Source organism: Lissotriton vulgaris, chromosome 5 (assembly GCF_964263255.1).
Source record: "Lissotriton vulgaris chromosome 5, aLisVul1.2, whole genome shotgun sequence".
Classification (NCBI taxonomy): Eukaryota; Metazoa; Chordata; class Amphibia; order Caudata; family Salamandridae; genus Lissotriton; species Lissotriton vulgaris.
In genome coordinates this window covers 1,232,060,975-1,232,079,958 of record NC_141693.1, presented here as the reverse complement: position 1 = coordinate 1,232,079,958, position 18,984 = coordinate 1,232,060,975, and the positions used below count along the sequence as shown (strand labels likewise).

At 48.3% G+C, this 18,984-nt stretch overlaps 1 protein-coding gene and 1 pseudogene across 2 annotated transcripts in view; one reads left to right on the top strand and one right to left on the bottom strand.

Annotated features, from left to right (window-relative positions):
- Positions 1–18,984, top strand: part of KDM5B (lysine demethylase 5B) — an 856,576-nt gene that overhangs the window by 153,872 nt on the left and 683,720 nt on the right. The gene's annotated exons all lie outside the window — the stretch shown is intronic.
- On the bottom strand, positions 5,384–6,624 carry LOC147712375 (cytotoxic granule associated RNA binding protein TIA1 pseudogene; annotated as a pseudogene).

Here is an 18,984-nt window from a genome sequence, read left to right as displayed (position 1 = left end):
TTGTTGCATGTTGTTCAAAGTCTGCCATTTCCGTGCAGCTTCTTCTTATTCTTAACATTTGCCCGAAAGGAAGATTTTCCTTCAAGCACTGTGGGTGCGAGCTTTTAAAATGAAGGATGGTATTCCTATCTGTGACTTTTTTGTGTAAGGTTGTTGTTAGGATGTCGTCGCGGACGCCTACTGTGATGTCCAAAAAAGTCTTTTTACTTTTGCTTGATTCTATAGAGAAACTGATGTCTCTGTGCCTTCAGTTTAGCCAATTGTAGAACTGGTCCAGTTCAGTCTGGCTCCCCTGCCACAGGAGCCAGATGTCGTCAATGTATCTAAGCCATTGGCTTATATGGCCAACAAATGGATTATTATTTTAAATAATCCATTTGTTGGCCATATAAGCCAATGGCTTAGATACATTGACAACGTCTGGCTCCTGTGGCAGGGGAGCCAGACTGAACTGGACCAGTTCTACAATTGGCTAAACTCAAGGCACAGAGACATCAGTTTCTCTATAGAATCAAGAAAAAGTAAAATGACTTTTTTGGACATTACAGTAGGCGTCCGCGACGACATCCTAACAACAACCTTACACAAAAAAGTCACAGATAGGAATACCATCCTTCATTTTAAAAGCTCGCACCCACAGTGCTTGAAGGAAAATCTTCCTTTCGGGCAAATGTTAAGAATAAGAAGAAGCTGCACGGAAATGGCAGACTTTGAACAACATGCAACAAATTTTTGCGTTGAAATAGCCAAAAGGGGTTACCCAAAAAAACTTCTCAAACATTCAAAAAAACGTGCCAGATTCACCCCGAGGGAGAATCTCCTTCAGAAAAAAGAAAAAATGAATCGAATGAACTGGTGTGTGTTACGACTTATGGATCACACACAAATCAGTTTAAACACATTATTCTGAAAAATTGGCATCTATTGGAAGATTTGGAACATCCTTTAAAGAAACCCATTTTCGCCATGCGCAAAAACAAGAGCATTGGACAACATTTGATTCGAGCAGACAGCTACATTCCAAAACCAAAAAGTGATTTGATATCGCAGTGGAACCTCAAACCTATAAGCGGGCACCACAAGTGTGGCAACTGTGTATCGTGTTCGACCACGTTGGAAGGCAACACATTTGACCATGACGGGGTCAAATGGAAGCATGAGATGTTCACAAATTGCAGGACTAAGAATGTCATCTATGCCGTGGTATGTCCCTGCAACAGAGTGTACATAGGCAAAACCAGTCAATCAGTAAATTTACGGATCACATAACATCGCTCCAGAATAAAGAAAAAAGTGTTTTCTGCACCCATGGTAGATCACTTTATGAGTCACAACCATGGTGAAAATGATTTCAAATGGACAGTCCTCCCATGGGTGGATCCTAAACATTATTCACAAGATATTGAGGCTGCACTTCTACGCAAGGAGGCGTATCTCATCATGAAATTTAACAGTGTGAATAATGGGCTAAATGTGTTAAGTGAAGTCAACAGAATATAATTGGCTCATCCCATTTTTCCAACCAAATTGTCCCTATAACATAAACTACAAATCCCACAATTCTTAGCGATATGGTCTAAAGCCCTTGCACACCCTGATTGGCCCCTGGTCCCACGTGACCGTTGGGTGTAACTTATTGAATTCCACTCGCGGCGGCGGGCTGCTGCTCTTGCTTCATTTTTGAAAGACACCGCATTAAATGGATTGCTAACGGTGAGACCCGCTTTTATGTTAGCGCACAGATACGCGCTTGTCTGAATTCGGGTCCAACCGGTTATTCATTAACTTGTTGGTCTTTTTTAGGATTCATTCCGACACACGATTTCTGTTCTTCCCTCACATTAGACGTTTAATACAACGCATCGAGGGTCAAAATTCACGGTAAGACGCCCCACGGCAGCCAGCCGGTTTTTCTTTTTTGTTGGGCAACATTACTGACATGCCAATCATTAGCTTTCCGCCCGTTTCCTTTCACAGGACACCTCACGGAAACATTTCTTTGTCAAATTAACGGATAAAAGTAAGCTATTCATAATTTTCACCTTGAGCTTTCCAACATTACCAATACTTTTTTTCGCTAAAACTATACAACAATTTCTGTTTGTAGATTATTTAAAGGGACAGAACATTGGGATTGAAACCGCACCCCTTTCTTCCTCGATTTCTGAGCGGATGCATCAGATTCGGAGGTAAATTTCTCGGTTCAAACCACAACCACTTAGTTGTGTCAGCCCATAATTAGAGTGTAATTACTGATCACGACAATGTCGCTCCCTTGTAGGTTGACATCCACGGTACATGATGACCTTTTCATAAAAGACTAAGTGACCAGAATCCATTGGTCGCATAAGGTATGCTGCATCGCCGGATGCATCAATTGGAAAAAGCCTTTTTTTACTCCTTTTTGTGAGGTCCATCTCTCTAAATTAAATTCCCTCTTTTCTCTCTAAACAGTATCTGCGGATAAAATTCCACGCCCTGATGAGAATCCAATGATTAGTACATTGGGATTCGAAACGCGTCGGCATTAAGTCATTGTGTTTGTCCAAATTGGTTTTTGTGGTTTTTCATTCCTGTACTCACACAAATTGAATTGTTATAACAACACTGTGACAGGAAGTCGAGTTGGGGGTGAATAAGACTTACCCCCCGAATTGATATTCTTTACATGACTTGATGAAAGTGCTTGTTCTTTACTGTTTTTGAGATAATTGTCTATCACTGAGAACAATTTATATGGCACATCATTATGATAGGTTCACTTAATTTCACACATTAATTGTATATATCGTCTTTTCTTGCTTTTTCCTTGCAAAAATTATGTTGTGTTCAATGTGAAGTTGATTATGTTTTTTTCCTTGTCTTAAATAAGCTGAAACACACAAATTTCAAAAGTAAATGACATAAATTAAATGTCTGAGTTAACTAATTGATGTGGTTTTTGTCTCTGATGAACATTAAATGTTGTTGCAATCATGCACACAGAGGCATAGGTAAATCCCCTTCTTTTTGGCATTAATAGGCCCTACCTACCCTCTTCCCTACAGGGCCAAACCCCTCCTTTTACTTTTAGAAAGTTTTCATTTTCTTACTTTAACCATTCTGTGGCTCTGCCTGTCTCTAAATACACTTCTGGGTCAGGATGGCAACTGTGCTGTTTATGCATTCACTCTAGACTGTCACAGAAAGGGAGTTTAGGTGTGTCCTGCATATCCTGATGCCCAACACCTAGCTGATGGGCCTTCCTGGGCTAAAGTGGTAGGAGGAGTTGACACAAACACCTGAATAGGGGCTGTGCCTGTCCTTGCATAAAGAAGTCTCCACCCCCTGTATTGTGTCTGGAGCCAGGGCAGGCAAAGGCAGGGTCTTGTGCATTTCAAATACTTTTCTTTGAAGCCTACTTCAAAGTCTGAAATGGGTACAAGTACTGGACCTCTCAATCCATAAACTTGTAACACTTCTGGGTTGAGGCCATTCAGCCACAAAGAAGACCTAGATATGTTGTCAGTAGGGACTGTCACTTTGCTGTTAGCTTTGTTGTGTTGGCCTGCTGCTCCAGTCCTGGAAGTGAAAGGACTGGACTTTGCTTTCTACATCCTGCTTCCAAGGTTCTCCAAGGGCTTGAGTTGAGCTTGCCTTCTGTTAAGTTTTAGGGCCATCAAAGACTTCTGCTGAGAGTACTGTATTGCCAAGTGGTGCCAAATCCAGTTCCTGGGCCCTTGGAAGTGAGTTCTGCTGATCCAAAGAAGAAAATCCACGCATCAACTACAAGCGTCCCTCGAAACCGGCGCATCATCGCCAAAACATAAACCCTCCCCACTGCTTGAACCAGAGTGTGGTCCCTGCTTAAAAGTCACCCCCCAGCTTTTCGTCGCAGTACCTCTGAAAAACTGCTGCTGCATGAGTTTCGAGCGCCATATCACCGAAGTCTGTGACACATCGCCCCATCTCCTATGCAGCGCCTGCTTCAACGCTGTGGAACTTTTGATATATCGTCCCTGGGCGCCGGTATATTCTTCAGCACCGCACCGCAGTAAAGGACCAATGCTTCACCTCACCTTCAACAGTAAAGAAAAAATGCATCATCTCCCCTATCTAGCAGTAAGGAACCAATACATTGCCTGCTTTTTCTAGGCCTCACCCCCTACCCCCCTCCACTTCGCATCGTCTTAGATTTTTGACACATCTATGGTACTTTGTTAAGATCAAGCTCAACCATTGATTCTTAAGAACTACAACTTTATTTAATCTTTAAAAATTCATATCTTGACTTGTGTATGTTGCATTATTTGTGTCTGTGTGTCTGTGTGTGTGTGTGTGTGTGTGTGTGTGTGTGTGTGTGTATGTGTACATGCACACGCAGGGGTTATCTTAGTTGTGTGACTCGCTTATTTTGACTAGAGTGAGGGTTCCTACTATGGCAGAGTGCAAACCACTGCCAACTTAAGACCCCATTTATTACAAGATTTGCTACAAGCAGCTGGTCCTGTTATTTTGGGATAAGTTTGGATATCTTTGATCACCAAAAAAAGATGTTATTAAGGCAGACTGATGTGTATTTATTGATCTGATCTATTTTTCTTTTCTCCGCTGCACACTCTGGGGGAACCATGCAAGAGTGTATTGGAAGGCAGTGAGCCATATGCCTGTGTTTTAGATACCACCATTGGCACTGACCACATGGAGTCTTTTTTTTTTTTTGTTTCAGAGGAAATCCAACAGGGATTTTTTTTTTCTAGGCACCTTTTGCAGAACACAAATGATTCCAAGAACAGATCCATGTGTATTGGTTAAAATGCTAAGTGTCACATCTGTTCCATGGAGCGACAACATTTTAATAACAATAAGGCAAGACAATTTGTTTTGAAAAATGTCTAGATACAAAATGAAAAAGAGAACCCTCGAGAAACCGGTCATAACAACAAAAGTGTAGGTGGAAGAATTTTTTTTACAATATGCAATTTTTTCTTTACAGGTTGCCCACACTGAAGATTATACAAAAAAAACAAGTACCTTCAGCATTTGCACAATTTTAGGTTTTTGTACAACAAATCCTTATAATACACAATTTAAAATCAGAAGGAATGTAAACTAAAACCGTGCTACATCAGAAGGGAGAGGGAAATATGTTTAAACATTGTTGTGCAATTTGCTGCCAGCATTCAGTTTTTACAAAGTGGCAGTCATCCCTGCATTGTTTTTTTTTATTTCAAACAAGGACCTTAAATGTTACATATCAAAAGAAGAAAAGAAGCAAAAATTGGCAGAAATGCAGCATCTTAGTTCCTCTTCTTTTAACAATGTGGATGACAAAGTAATTTCATGATTTAAAAAAATGAAATTGTTTTTTTAAATAAATACATTGTAACCTCACATTTGCAGTGACATAATTGATACTTTCTCGAAGTAAACAAAAGGCTTTACAACACTCCTTTGCAGCCTAAAGCCACTGATTCTAGTTTTGCAGAGTCCTTTCTCATTGAATTTGGAAGCCTGCCATTCGGTATCCAGTTTGATTTGCCATCATGCTTCCATTCTGGCCCTGGGTTGGTTGAACGCCGTAATTTGCACCTATCCAAGCTGTTGAGGAGGGCGGAGTTTGACTAAAATGCTGCTGATACGCTTGTCCATACATTCCTTAGCAGACACCTGCCAGCCATTAGGCATGTACTGACCAATCTGTTGAGTGTTTCCATATCACTGGCCGTAGGCTTGTGGATAGCCAATTTGACTCTGCTGTTGAACTGGATTTAGCATACCTGGTGTTGCTTTGCGCCAATAACACTTCACAACATGCCCTTCTATGGTGGTGCCATTGACTGATGCAATGGCGTGTGCAGCACTTTCATGGGAGTTGAACCAAACAAACGAATAGCCTTTGTCAGGGAAAACTCTTATTTCCATTATCTGTCCAAATAGTGAAAGCGTCTGGCGCATAAGTTGTTCCGTCAGTCCCGACGTAACACCACCACAGTACACAGTGCAGTTGCTTGGACTAGACTCCAAGCCACTGACCTCCCATTTGCTGAATGGCATTTTCTGCATCCCATTTATTAAAGGAGACAAAGCTGTATCCTTTGGACTTCCCGGTGGCCATATCTTTCACTACCCGTGCATCGGATATTCTTCCAAATGGTGCAAAAGCCGTTTTAATGTCTTCTGTTGCAATTTCTGGACATGGGTCTCCAACAAAGACATGGAAGTGATCTTGTGAACGCAGTGTGCTGACAACGGTACTACTGCTTGTGTCTTTCTTCTGGCTGCTGGGAGTTGTTGCCCAGTTTACTTTGACCTCCTTACCCATGATCTTCCGGCCATTCATTGCAGCCAAACCTGCATGTCGGTGCTCTTAGAACTCCACAAAACAGTATGGATCATTTCCTGCCGTGTCAATTATCGTTTTGCAGCTTTTGCATGGCCCTATCTGACTGAAAAGTTGGAGAATCAAAGCTTCCATCACATCTCTTGAAAGATTCCCAACATACAGGGTCTTGGGCAGCTCGTCGTCCATCATGGCGGGGTGGCTAAGGTGAACTGCCCGGGCGTGAGGTGAGGAGTCAGTAACGTGTCCCCGAAACTCCCACAATCCTTGAGTTCGGCCCCAGCAGCGTTGAGTTGAAGCGGCGGCGGCGGCGGCAGATTCTGTAGGCCGCGGCGCTTCTCCAAGACAATGAGCGGCGCTCGCGCTCCCCTCACACACACACACAGGCTAGACACCGAGAGAAGGGGGGGCGTCGCCCACATGGAGTCTTAGACAAACTTATAATGTGAAAGCCTAAAATGCCCATTAGCTCTGCTGTGCTCATGTGTGCTTGTTATTGTAATGTATTCATCAGTAATAGGGAACACTGCCTATCTTATCTTCCAATATAATTTCAACTGATCTTCATAAATAAAGATTTAAAACAAAAATGTAAGATTAAAAAGACGTAGTTGACTTGATTGGGTACATTATAATTGTGGGGGAAACCTGTAGTGATCATTTGAAGTTGCACAAGTTCCCCATGTTTTTTTGAGCCTTTGAGGCCTTCGCCTTGCAACAGCTATTATTCTGATGTGAAACCATCAATGGTGGTACTTACTTTTATGATCATGTCTCTGTCCCTTTTTTATTTTTTTATTTTTTAGATCTTGCCTAGGCAGCTCGCATGCGCTGCTCTATGAGGGCCTTTAACCATCAGTCTTCACTTTTCAAGCAATGCACTTGTGCTTGTGGCGGCATCAACCTTGCAGGAGCGAGCAGCGGCATGGCCACGCTAATTACAAACATGTGGCCAAGGGGGCGTGGCTTGGACGGATAAGAGGGCGGACGCGTGAGCGAGGAGCTCTGCACCAGCTGATCATTTCTCCTGTCGAAACCTGCGGCCGGGGCACTTTTAAGCTTTCTTTTCACCAGCCGGATGTTGGAGAATATCCGAAGGGCACTCGATTCGTTTTTTGAGGATCCCGGAGCTGCGTGCTCCGGACAGACATCACTCTAGAGCAGGAGCGCGGTCCCTGGAGGACCCTGGGCCTACACCGGTGGACTGAGCCTGATACGACAATGGGGTCACCCTGAAAGAGACACCAGGAGCCTGGCCTGACAGAGGGCCCTGGACTAGATCGGGGGGGGGGCAGGACCACTGAGTCTAGAGCAGGTGGGAGTAGGGGACACGGCGAGACTTTGGCTCTGAGGACGGCGAAAGTGCACAACGGGTGCCCCCGTCCCTTCAGTGTTGGACTGGTGCCTGCAGGGAGGGGCCCTCGCTGCCTCCGCCCGGATGGACTGAAGTGGCCCTCAGCGTTAGACGACCCAGAGGCCTGCGGCCCGGCCACCGGTTGGGGGGAGGGGGGTGCGGGTGTGACCAGAATTTAGGAGCGGACCAGGCCTGAGAGAATGGAGGTTGGGCCTCCCCTTGGAGTGAGCAGGGGCCAGTCTTTGACCGCTGGGGACAGCGAGGGGAGTGGGCCGTACCCGCTCGGCGCACTACAGGTACTGTCTCACCGCTGTGGGTGGTCCTTGGTGACTCGGAGGTTGGTGCCCACTGAAAGCGAAGACCCCTCCGGGGATTATCTGCTGCCATGGGGAAACCTAGGGGTCGCCAAACCGGCGCCACACTGGACCCAGAACATAGCACGCTAGAACAGTCACTAACCAATTTAGATGACCCAAAGCGACCCACCACCAGGACATTACTACGCTCGCTGTTGGACTTGGTCTGCTGCACGAAGAACATAAAAAACTATTGGAGAGGGTCAATGAGACGGAGTCTAACATAACTGAGCTGGCACCTGCCCATTAGGCATTGGAGCAACAGATGGAGGCCCTTGCAGACAGAGTGGGTCAATTGGAACGCTGGGCGGAGGATGCTGAAAGGCGCAACTGGAGGAGCAATGCACGGTTCCCAGGGTTGGTAGAAGGAACGGAAAGCGGTGAGAAGGTGGCCTTCTTGAGAACTGATATAAATCTGTTGTGGTGTCGGAAGGCCTCTCCTCCTTCTATACTCTTGAACAAGCGCACAGGCTGCTGGCCAGACCTTTGGTGCCGGGGAGACCCCCCCCAGTCCGGTGGTGGCTCGTCTGCTACATTTCCGCAATAGGGATCCCCTCTTACAAAAGGCGAGAGTGGACGGCCCTTTCACTGTTGATAACAGTAAAGTCTCACTCTTTCCAGATTACACGCTGGAAGTCCAGAAGAAACGGTCTTCATATCTGGAGGTCAAGAGAGCCTTAAGAGAGGAGGGCCTTAAATACTCCCTGATGTTTCCGGCCCGAATACGTATCCTACTGGATGGGACCACTCATTACTTTGATAGCCCTAACAATGCATGGCTAACAATGCATGGGACTGGTTGGAGGCCTACTGGGGCGAGCAGCCCACGTCTGGCGGCCCTAGAAGGGTTGGACAGCAACCTAAGGAGCAACTGAAATGACGAAGACGGCGCATCCGCAAGGGAACCTCCTAGAAGCAGTCTACATCACAGACTGAGAAAGAGAGGGTGGAGGCTCTGCAGGCTGTGGTGGATCTGATGGGGAGCCAGGGCTCCGCTTCAGGTGCAGGGACCAGTACCCCTGGAGAGTCCAGCGAGAATGAAACGGACACCTCCCAAAGCAATAGTGTGAAGATGCCTGAGGTGATGCGTCGCACGGCGGATGACATCATCTGATGTGTCTGGTAATCTGGGGCAGATGTGCTAACTAGAGACTTATTGTTTGAGTGTTGTCCGTCTCGAGCCCTGTGCTGTCTTGCTTATTGAAGGCTGGTGCGCTCTCCCTGAGAGGAACATTGCTATTCAGTCCTTTCTTGCTCTTTTCTGCCTAGCCTACCCCGTTGAGTGCCTCACTAGGTTGAGACCTCACTTAGTGTGTATTGTTACTTAGGATGTTTGGGCAGCTGACTTGTTGGACCGCCGTGAGATCGGGGAGTTGATCACCATAAAGGTTTTTTCATTGTTATTTTTATAATCAGGAATTATTGCAGAGGGATGGAAAATTGCATGCAATGGGTGGGCGGGGTTGGGAACCCGTTTGCCGGGATGTTTCTTGGTGTTACAGCAGGTATGGCTGGGACTCAACAGCATATACCGTTTCTAAAGTGGAACATTAGAGGGATGGGATCCATGGCGAAGCGTCATATTTACTCCTACTTGAAGCGTAGGGACATAGACCTAGCGTTCTAGCAGAAAACTCATTTAAACTGTGAGGAAGCTTGGAAACTGAAACGACGTTGGAGGGGTCAGTTATTCACGACCACCTGCTCCGCCTTTGCTAAAGGGGTGTTGATTTGGGTGAAACCAGGAGTTCCTTTTGCAGCAAAGAGAACATGGTTGGATGAGGGAGGCAGATATGCCCTGGTGGCAGGGAGACTGGCAGGGCGTGAAGCTACACTTGGAAATGTTTATGCCCCTAATTAGGATCAGGTTGGCTTTTTGGACCTATTTTCTGCTACCTTAGCGTACAAGGCAATCTAATCCTTGGGAGAGACTTCAATTGTGTTGCGGATGTTGTTGTAGACCAGTCACACCCGCCTTTAATGGGGTCTGCGGTACGCCGTACCACTTTGGGGTTTCGGGCGTGGATGGAACACTGGGGGTTAGAAGATACATGGCGGCTACAACACGATAGTCGTAGAGAATTTTCCTTCTTCTCCCCAGTACACCAGGTGCATACACGTCGTGACATGTGTTTATGCTCCCCCACTTTTAATAGAACCATCACGTGCACAGAATATCTAGGCCGTGCGCTGTCTGACTACAGCCCATTAATGATGACACACCAAACGCTGGGGCTGTGTTCCCACTTGGAGACTCAATCTGGCCATGCTGGTTGATGACTTATTTCTGACCTCGCTAGATACTCTTCTTGATGCATATTTCCCTGTCAAGCCAACACTGCATCCTCAGTCCGGGTGGAATGGGAGGTATTCAAGGTGGTGGTGCAGGGCCATTGGGACAGGCGACCGGAATCTATAGGGAACTTCGCCAGGAGGTCCTCTCTTTGGAAAAGGACATTTGCAGGTTAGATAACATTCAAGGTACAGGGGAGGCGACTCAATTGGCATTGCAGGAAGCGCGGGCACGTTATAATGTGGCCCTTGAATGTTTACGCAGTTACAATTCTAATGAGTACCTTGACAAGGTGCCGAGAGAGGAAGGAAAAGCGGGCCGCCTTTTAGCTAGATTGATCCAAACTGAACTGGGTGGCTCCCCTAATACACCATTGGCTACAGAGGCTGGTGGAGTGCAGTACTGCCCCGATGACATAAATGATTTCTTTGCTGCATATTATGAACGCCTTTATACAGCTCCGGCCGAGGTCCCTTGTTCTGTGATTGGAGAGTATTTGGACCCTTTACCCCTTCGGGTGTTGGCGAATGAGGATCGGGAGGAGCTGGGAGACCCAATTACCCTGCGAGAAATTAAAGCTGCTATTCATACGTTGGCAGCTGGTAAGACGCCGGGGCCGGATGGACTTCAGGCTGAATTTTACCAGCGCTTTTCTGGCGCCACAGTTGGTCTGGATGTATGCAGATGCCTGACTCCACTTGGAGTGCCCTGGTAATCCCTCTTCCGAAAGTCAAGTCTCCGAGGGCCAGAGCCAAGGATTAAAGGCCCCTTTCCATGCTTAACCTGGATTTCAAGATCCTGAGCAAGGTAATGGCCGGTAGGCTGGCTCCTCACATGAAGGCCCTCGTGCACCCAGATCAGAATGGATTTATACCTACCCGTAACATCTCCTATAACCTTTGTAGGTTTTATTCCATACTGTACCATGCTGATGCTCCGCTTCACCCTCGGGCTGCGGTGCTTTCTGTTGACCTGGAAAAGGCATTCGGCACAGTGGGATGGAAGTTTTTGTTTGAAGTGGATGATGCACATGGGGTTAGGAGACGAATGGGGCACATGGTGTTAGAAGACAAATGGATTCGTTTGGTAGGGTTATTGTATGCAGCACCCACTGCCAGGGTCCAAATGGGTAGGACAATATCCAGGTAATACGGTGTGTTTCGAGGGACCAAACAGGGGTGTCCCCTCTCGCCCCTTCTTTTCAGCTTGGCAAGTGAACCTATAGCCGAGAGACTGTGTCAGGGGGGTAATGGAATTGGACTGGATTCTGCTGGGCAGATGCATTACATCTCCCTATATACTGATGATCTTCTGGTGTATCTGGGAAATGCTGTGGCGGGCACCCCAACGGTAATGCAAATATTAGAAGATTTAGCTTGCCTCTCTGGTTTGCGGGTTAACAAAGCAAAAATGTACCTATTCCATGTGGCAGGCTCCCTTCCTAGGCCGGACGCATTGGCGCCCGATATCGTATGGGCTCCGAATACTTTTAAATATCTGGGTATACAAGTGTTCCATTCATTAGATGACTTGAAGGAGGGTAGTCTCAGAAAGGCAGTGCGATCCCTACGAGGGAGTGTTCAGTTTTGGCGTACGTTGTGCCTGCCAGTGATGTCCACAGGGTCTCCTTATCCAAACTGGTCATGCTTCCATGCTTGTACTTTTTTGTCAATCTTCCTGTCCTCATGCCTAGCTGGTGGTTTTGCCCCCTGAGTGACCTGCTTCGGGATCTGGTGTGAGGAGATGGTCGTTCCCTGGTGTCGCTGGCAACGCTCAGAGTCCGGCTGCTGAGGGGGGCCTCAGAGTGCCGAATTTTGAATACTATATACTAGCTGGTCAATTACAGTGGCTGGTAAAATGGATAGAAGAGGTAAATGAGGAAGGTACATTCTTGGCTCTCCCGGATGCCAGTCCTAGATTGGTAATGGCAAAATTGCTACAGCCTTGGATGCCCACACCGAAATGTTCCCTACTACAAAGCTCTGCCTTTCAAGCCTGGCAGAGATGTGGGAACTGAGGACGGTATGCTGCTAAAGACACCCCGGTGCTGCCCCTACCGCATGGCGACCCCCAGTCAGTCTTTACGGTTGAGCAACTGGCCCCCAGGACAGATGTGGGACTAGACGTGGTTGGAGATAGGGGGGACAAGCCCCTTTTTCCCTTCGATGGCCCAGTAGAAGTTTGTTATCTGCCCCCTGGCCAGTTCCTGCATTATGAAGCCCTGACCCGAACTTTTGCGCAGTTGTGGGTAGAAACGAGCCAGCAACACATCCGGGGCTGCACGCCTTGTTCACGCTTGGAACGGCAAGGCACCTTGTGAAATGGTTCTATGTGGCCCTTCAGGAGGCCTTGGTGCGCCCCTTGACCAGACTACGTGTTAAATGGGATGAGATTGGGGGTAAAGAGTTAACACATGTGGAATGGCGAAGGGTCCTGCATTATCACAAGAATATCTCTCGACATTCCCGCCTTAAATATATTCAGTTTAATTATACGCATATGGCTTACATGACCCCACATCGACTCAATGTGACATATGGAGGCGAGGTTCGTTCTTGCCCCAAATGTTCTCACCCAGATGTGGACTTTGGTCATATGATTTGAGAGTGTGGTGCCTTGCGACCTTTCCGGGAGGCAGTCCTGGGTAAGCTAACGGACGTACAGGCAGAGATTTACCTCTCAAAATACAGTCTTGCATTTTGGGTCTTTTTCCTACACCGCCAAAACGTAAGGTGAGGAACAGACTTGTAGACCTAGCACTGGGACTAGCGAAACGCCGCATTTCAATGGAATGGAAATCTGCCAGGGTCCACAGTTCGCAACCTGGCATAGAGATGTTATTGTGTGGTGTGGGGTGGGGTGGAGCGGAGGGTAGAGCACTCAGTTGGGAGGAATCCAAGGGTATGAGGAAGCTACCCATGGTCGGTCAATGGAGGGAAGTGCTGGCGACCTTGGAGAATCCAGAGGGACGGGAGGAGAGGGAGATTGTTTCTGCCCCCGAATCGGATACGGATGTACACCCAGGGGCCACTCAGCCTGCAACACCTACTGCTATTTGAGAAGGCGTGAGATCCTGATAGTGCAATATGTCCAATTGCTGAGTTAGTATGAGTGTACAGAATCTGTGTAAACTGGAGGAGGCACCCTTACTGGTAGCCTTGGGCCTCTCACTTATGCAATAACACTACCGTGGATTGGGGGTCTAAAGGGAATGTTTATAGACATATGGGTGTATATTCCCTCATTAATACTCTCAAAAACCACTACATACACCTACAGTCTTTTACATGTGTGTACAATGTTTGAAGAATAGCCCTTGTTTCTCTCTCAACTATCAAAATGTGTTATAACACGGGGAGGCATCCCTTAAGGATAAGACCCCTCACTCACCCTCTCACCCTCTCACTTATGTGCCAACCCACTTGCTGTCTGCTGTAACTTCTTTATATAAAATTTCCCCACCACAAGCCGAAATAAATATACATTATATGTTTCCCCCTCTGCAGAAGGTCCTTTATTTGTTTTTTTTTATTTGCCCCAGTTGGGCCTTTTTGTTTTGAAATCATTTTACTATCATGCTACCGGAATAATTTTTTCAATAATTGAAGTGGAACTTTGTGAATTCGAATTCGAATCGTTATTTGGGTACCCTGGTTGATTGGTGGTTAGCCCCACACTGCACATTGTGAAGTATTGAGTATGACAGGCCATGTACTGTGACCTATGGCAAAAAATTCTTCTTTGTGGCTATACTGATAATTGTACGTAGGGATGTTTTGAATATGCCTATTTTATGAGACTTGTATTGCAAAAATTTTAAATGCCAATAAAGACACCCCGCCCCCCCCCAAATAATTACAAACATATGGCTGCTGCTCGCTCCCGCCAGGTAGATGCCACCACAAGCACGAGCGCTTAAAAAGTGAAGAAAGTGAAGACTGCTTATACCCTGCTTGACTGCTGAGAAGTATCCAGTGCTGTTGCAGAGGATCTCAACTCACACACTGCATTGCTGCTGTGGGGCTGCACCTGATAAGAACTGCTTTTCTGCTGGGGCGGCGGAGTCAGCCAGCACGAATGTTTGCTGAGGAGAAGTACCTAGTACTACTGGGGAGGAGCTCCTGACACATTCTTCAGTACTTTTGGGAAGGATCACTGGAACTCTGAATGACTGCTGGGGGCATCAGGGTTACCTCAATGAGTGCCGTTCTGCACCAGCCTAGAGTGTGGCAGCATACCCCCTTTACACACTCCCACTGTGTAATTCATTTCACAGCAATTGCACTCTGAACAGTTTCACCCTCCATATAATCCAGTCCCCGGTACCATGCTTGCGGGCCCTTAGTCCAGATAGTCTCCGTTTCTGCAGCATCTTTCCTCAGCAGGTACTGTTACACTCCGCATTTTATCTTTCATGCATCTCGCTGTGGCAGAATCACACTCTCTCCTGCATAACCCCTCTGTATCCTGTCATTCTCTGCTCACCCCCTGACTGCACATCTCACGCCTACAGGACTGTACTCTCTGGAGCAGCTCTCCGACACCCACCCCCTCTCCGCACCACCGACTCAGCTTGTTCTCACACCCCAAGCATCTCCCTCTCATGCTCATCTCACCTCATGTAAAACTCACCCTCTGCACCTTCTCGCTGACTGAATCTGAGTGCCACATCACCACTCCCTCCTCAGTCTCTCTCCACCACCTTCAATTCTGCGTCACCCCCAGTCTTCAGTACACTGAGGCACCCTCCAAATCTACTCCCCCAAACTATTTCTGGTCCCTTAGTTCGACCTCCTTTATCCACCCCTGCATATCCTCACCCCTCCTCCAATTCACCACGAGCCCCTGCACGGGCTCACAGTCCACCCTCACAGCCTCTGTCCCTGCAGCACATCTTTCCTCAGCCTAACCTGAACCTCGCAGTGTGGTCTCTCTCCCTCTCTCACCTCACACACAGTCATTCCTCCATCACCTCGCACACTCAGTCCCTCCCCTCTGTCACCGCACACCCTCATAGTCCCTCCCCTCCATCAACTTGCACCCTCACCCCTCCTTTACTTCTACCCCTGTCACTGCTCACCCTCACAGCCCCCCCCCCCAACACCCTCACAGCCCCACCCCTCCGGAGCCGCGCACCCTCAAAGCTCCACCGCCTGCATTGAACTACTGCGGTGTCTCTTCCCATCCTCCGCTCGTGCTCTCTTCCTCTCAGCCCCCTCAGTGTCACCCCTGCATCACCACGAACCGTCTGCCACCGACACTTCATCCCCACATTCCGCCAGCCTCACATCCTCAGTGTGCAGCCTCTCTGTCCCTTCGACCTCACATCTCCCACTTCTCCGTCACTCACCTTCTGCCTTACCCCACCCTGTTATACCTCTCAGCCTCACATCCGCCCCTCTTACCTCACCCTCAGTCTTACCCCTCACCCGTTGTACGCTTTCACCCACCACTCTCCCCTCAGTCTTGCTTCCTTCCCATCGTATCTCTCACACCTGCATCACCTCGCCTCCTGCCTCACCCTACCCAAATTTCACCACCCTTTCAGTGTCACTATGCACCATCCCTCTCTTCCCCTTTGTTCATCCCTCCCTGTGTCTCACCACACCCTCTCACACTGAATCACCCCCCCCCACCCTCACTTTGACCTTCAAGGATGGTGGTTATCTGACTTGGTCAGCCCCCTGCGTCTCTCTCCCCTCACTAGATAAACAAGTTTTAGGTCTTTGCTTATACCTTTATGCATCCTCATGTCCTGCAAGCTTTATTTTCCTTTCCTTTGTGTATGTAAAGCGCTCTGATACCTACGGGTCTAGCTAGCGCTATATAAAACTCTATAAATATAATAAAATAAAAGATGGCGAAAAGTGAGCAGCACCGAGCTGTGTTCAACAATAGCGGTTAGTGAAGAGCTTCCACGCCTAAGGGTTTACAATTACATTAAAAAGTTAACCGCAACCACCTTGACGCAATACTGCACCAGCCCCTTGCCTTCGCCTGCGTGCCTTTAAGTTAAACACTATCGGGAGGTTAGCTCCCCATCACGAAAAGATGATGAACTTATTATGCACACAACGAGAGCCCCACATTTTGAGAAAACTGGTAGAGTAAAAAAAAATCAATAGCATTTTTGTGTGGAAGCGCGACCATCTGTGTTATTGAATTATGAAAATATACTCGAAGCCTTCGAGGTTATGGGCTGTAAGAACCAATTTACTGTTTTCAAGAAAGCGCTACAGGTAGTCGGAGTCTGTCTCAAATCACAAACACTACTGGACGGTTCTTTAAATATATCATTCAAACACAGCAAGCACAGGCTTTGATGTCCGGCTGATGCGTTGATACGCAGCGTTGTGTCCGAATCTCACCACTGGCTGTTCTTTCTTTGGACCGGCATCCTAACAGCTGGAGGTGCTGGTGAGGTACCGGCAATTGAAGTACAAACGGCGCATTGAAACCTCCTGGAGTGAAGCTACCGGAAAACTGCCTGGAGCTTTCACAGAGGTTACAGACTGCAGAGGTCGGAGAGGCAAGAGGTGAAGGGGTGCAGACCTGAGGGTGGAGCCAGGAGGTAGGAGGAACGGACTAAGCTGATTTTTTTAAAATCAGATTAAACTAGCCATAATGCTTAATTGGTGCACAGGACTTTCTTTGAGATCAAGCATTTTGCTCTAGGTAATGGCCCAGGGCACCCAGTTGTGCCCCCTCCTCCATTGCTACAGGTAAAATCTCCCGCCTCTTTGCTCCATTTGCCCCTCCCCATTGCTGTCTGCACTCTGATGCTAGGATGCATGCAATTTAGTCTCTCCAGTGATGAGTGCATTAGTGCGCAGAATATGTAAATCTGTGGGTTGGAAATCTTGCGGTTTCTGTCCGGTTGTCCAGTGTGAGGTCACATGGAGTGCTAATGCTGCTCCTTGCCTTCTGTGTCGCTTGCTATTCTTCACTTCATCCTGAACCCCAGCCTGGGCTCCTTTATTCCACCCCTGACAACTTTCATTCCCACTCTGCAGATCCCACCCATTCCTTAACACCCACTCAGCCTTTTTACCTCATAACCTGTTGCCAGACCTCTTCATGTGCCACACACCTTTTCAATCTCTACTATTCATATTCCTGTACCTCCGTTATATTACCTAGTTACTTTTTATCTTCTTTGCAGCCTTGGCTGGCTCTGTGTGTGTGTGTGTGTGTGTGGCTGGCTCTGTGTGTGTGTGGCTGGCTCTGTGTGTGTGGCTGGCTCTGTGTGTGTGTGTGTGGCTGGCTCTGTGTGTGTGTGCGGCTGGCTCTCTGTGTGTGTGCGGCTGGCTCTCTGTGTGTGTGCGGCTGGCTCTCTGTGTGTGTGCGGCTGGCTCTCTGTGTGTGTGCGGCTGGCTCTCTGTGTGTGTGCGGCTGGCTCTGTGTGTGTGCGGCTGGCTCTGTGTGTGTGTGTGTGTGTGCGGCTGGCTCTGTGTGTGTGTGCGGCTGGCTATGTGTGTGTGTGTGTGCGGCTGGCTATATGTGTGTGTGCGGCTGGCTATGTGTGTGTGCGGCTGGCTATGTGTGTGCGGCTGGCTATGTGTGTGTGTGTGTGTGTGTGTGCGGCTGGCTCTGTGTGTGTGTGTGTGCGGCTGGCTCTGTGTGTGTGTGTGCGTGTGTGTGCGGCTGGCTCTGTGTGTGTGTGCGCGGCTGGCTGGCTTTGTGTGTGTGCGGCTGGCTGGCTGGCTGTGTGTGTGCGGCTGGCTGTGTGTGTGCGGCTGGCTGTGTGTGTGCGGCTGGCTGGCTCTGTGTGTGCGGCTGGCTGGCTCTGTGTGTGTGCGGCTGGCTCTGTGTGTGTGCGGCTGGCTCTGTGTGTGTGTGCGGCTGGCTCTGTGTGTGTGTGCGGCTGGCTGGCTCTGTGTTTGTGTGCGGCTGGCTGGCTCTGTGTGTGTGTGTGCGGCTGGCTGGCTCTGTGTGTGTGTGTGCGGCTGGCTGGCTCTGTGTGTGTGTGCGGCTGGGTGGCTCTGTGTGTGTGTGCGGCTGGGTGGCTGTGTGTGTGTGTGTGTGTGTGCGCGCGGCTGGCTGTGTGTGTGTGTGTGTGTGCGCGGCTGGCTGTGTGTGTATGTGTGCGCGGCTGGCTCTGTGTGTGTGTGTGTGCGGCTGGCTGTGTGTGTGTGCGGCTGGCTGTGTGTGTGTGTGTGTGCGGCTGGCTGTGTGTGTGTGTGCGGCTGGCTGTGTGTGTGTTTGTGTGCGGCTGGCTGTGTGTGTGTGTGTTTGTGTGCGGCTGGCTGTGTGTGTGTGTGTTTGTGTGCGGCTGGCTGTGTGTGTGTGTGTTTGTGTGCGGCTGGCTGTGTGTGTGTGTGTGTGTGCGCGGCTGGCTGTGTGTGTGTGTGTGTGTGTGTGCGCGGCTGGCTGTGTGTGTGTGTGTGGCTGGCTCTGTGTGTTTGTGTGTGTGTGCGGCTTGCTGTGTGTGTGTGTGCGCGGCTGGCTGTGTGTGTGTGTGGCTGGCTCTGTGTGTTTGTGTGTGTGCGCGGCTGGCTCGGTGTGTGCGGCTGGCTCTGTGTGTGTGTGTGGCTCTGTGTGTATGTGTGGGTGCAAATGCAATAGGTCTCACATTTGCGAGACATTAAGCTAATGGCAATGTAAATGACAATGCCATTTATTTATCTGTTTTCAAAACCAACACATAAATGCAAATTTT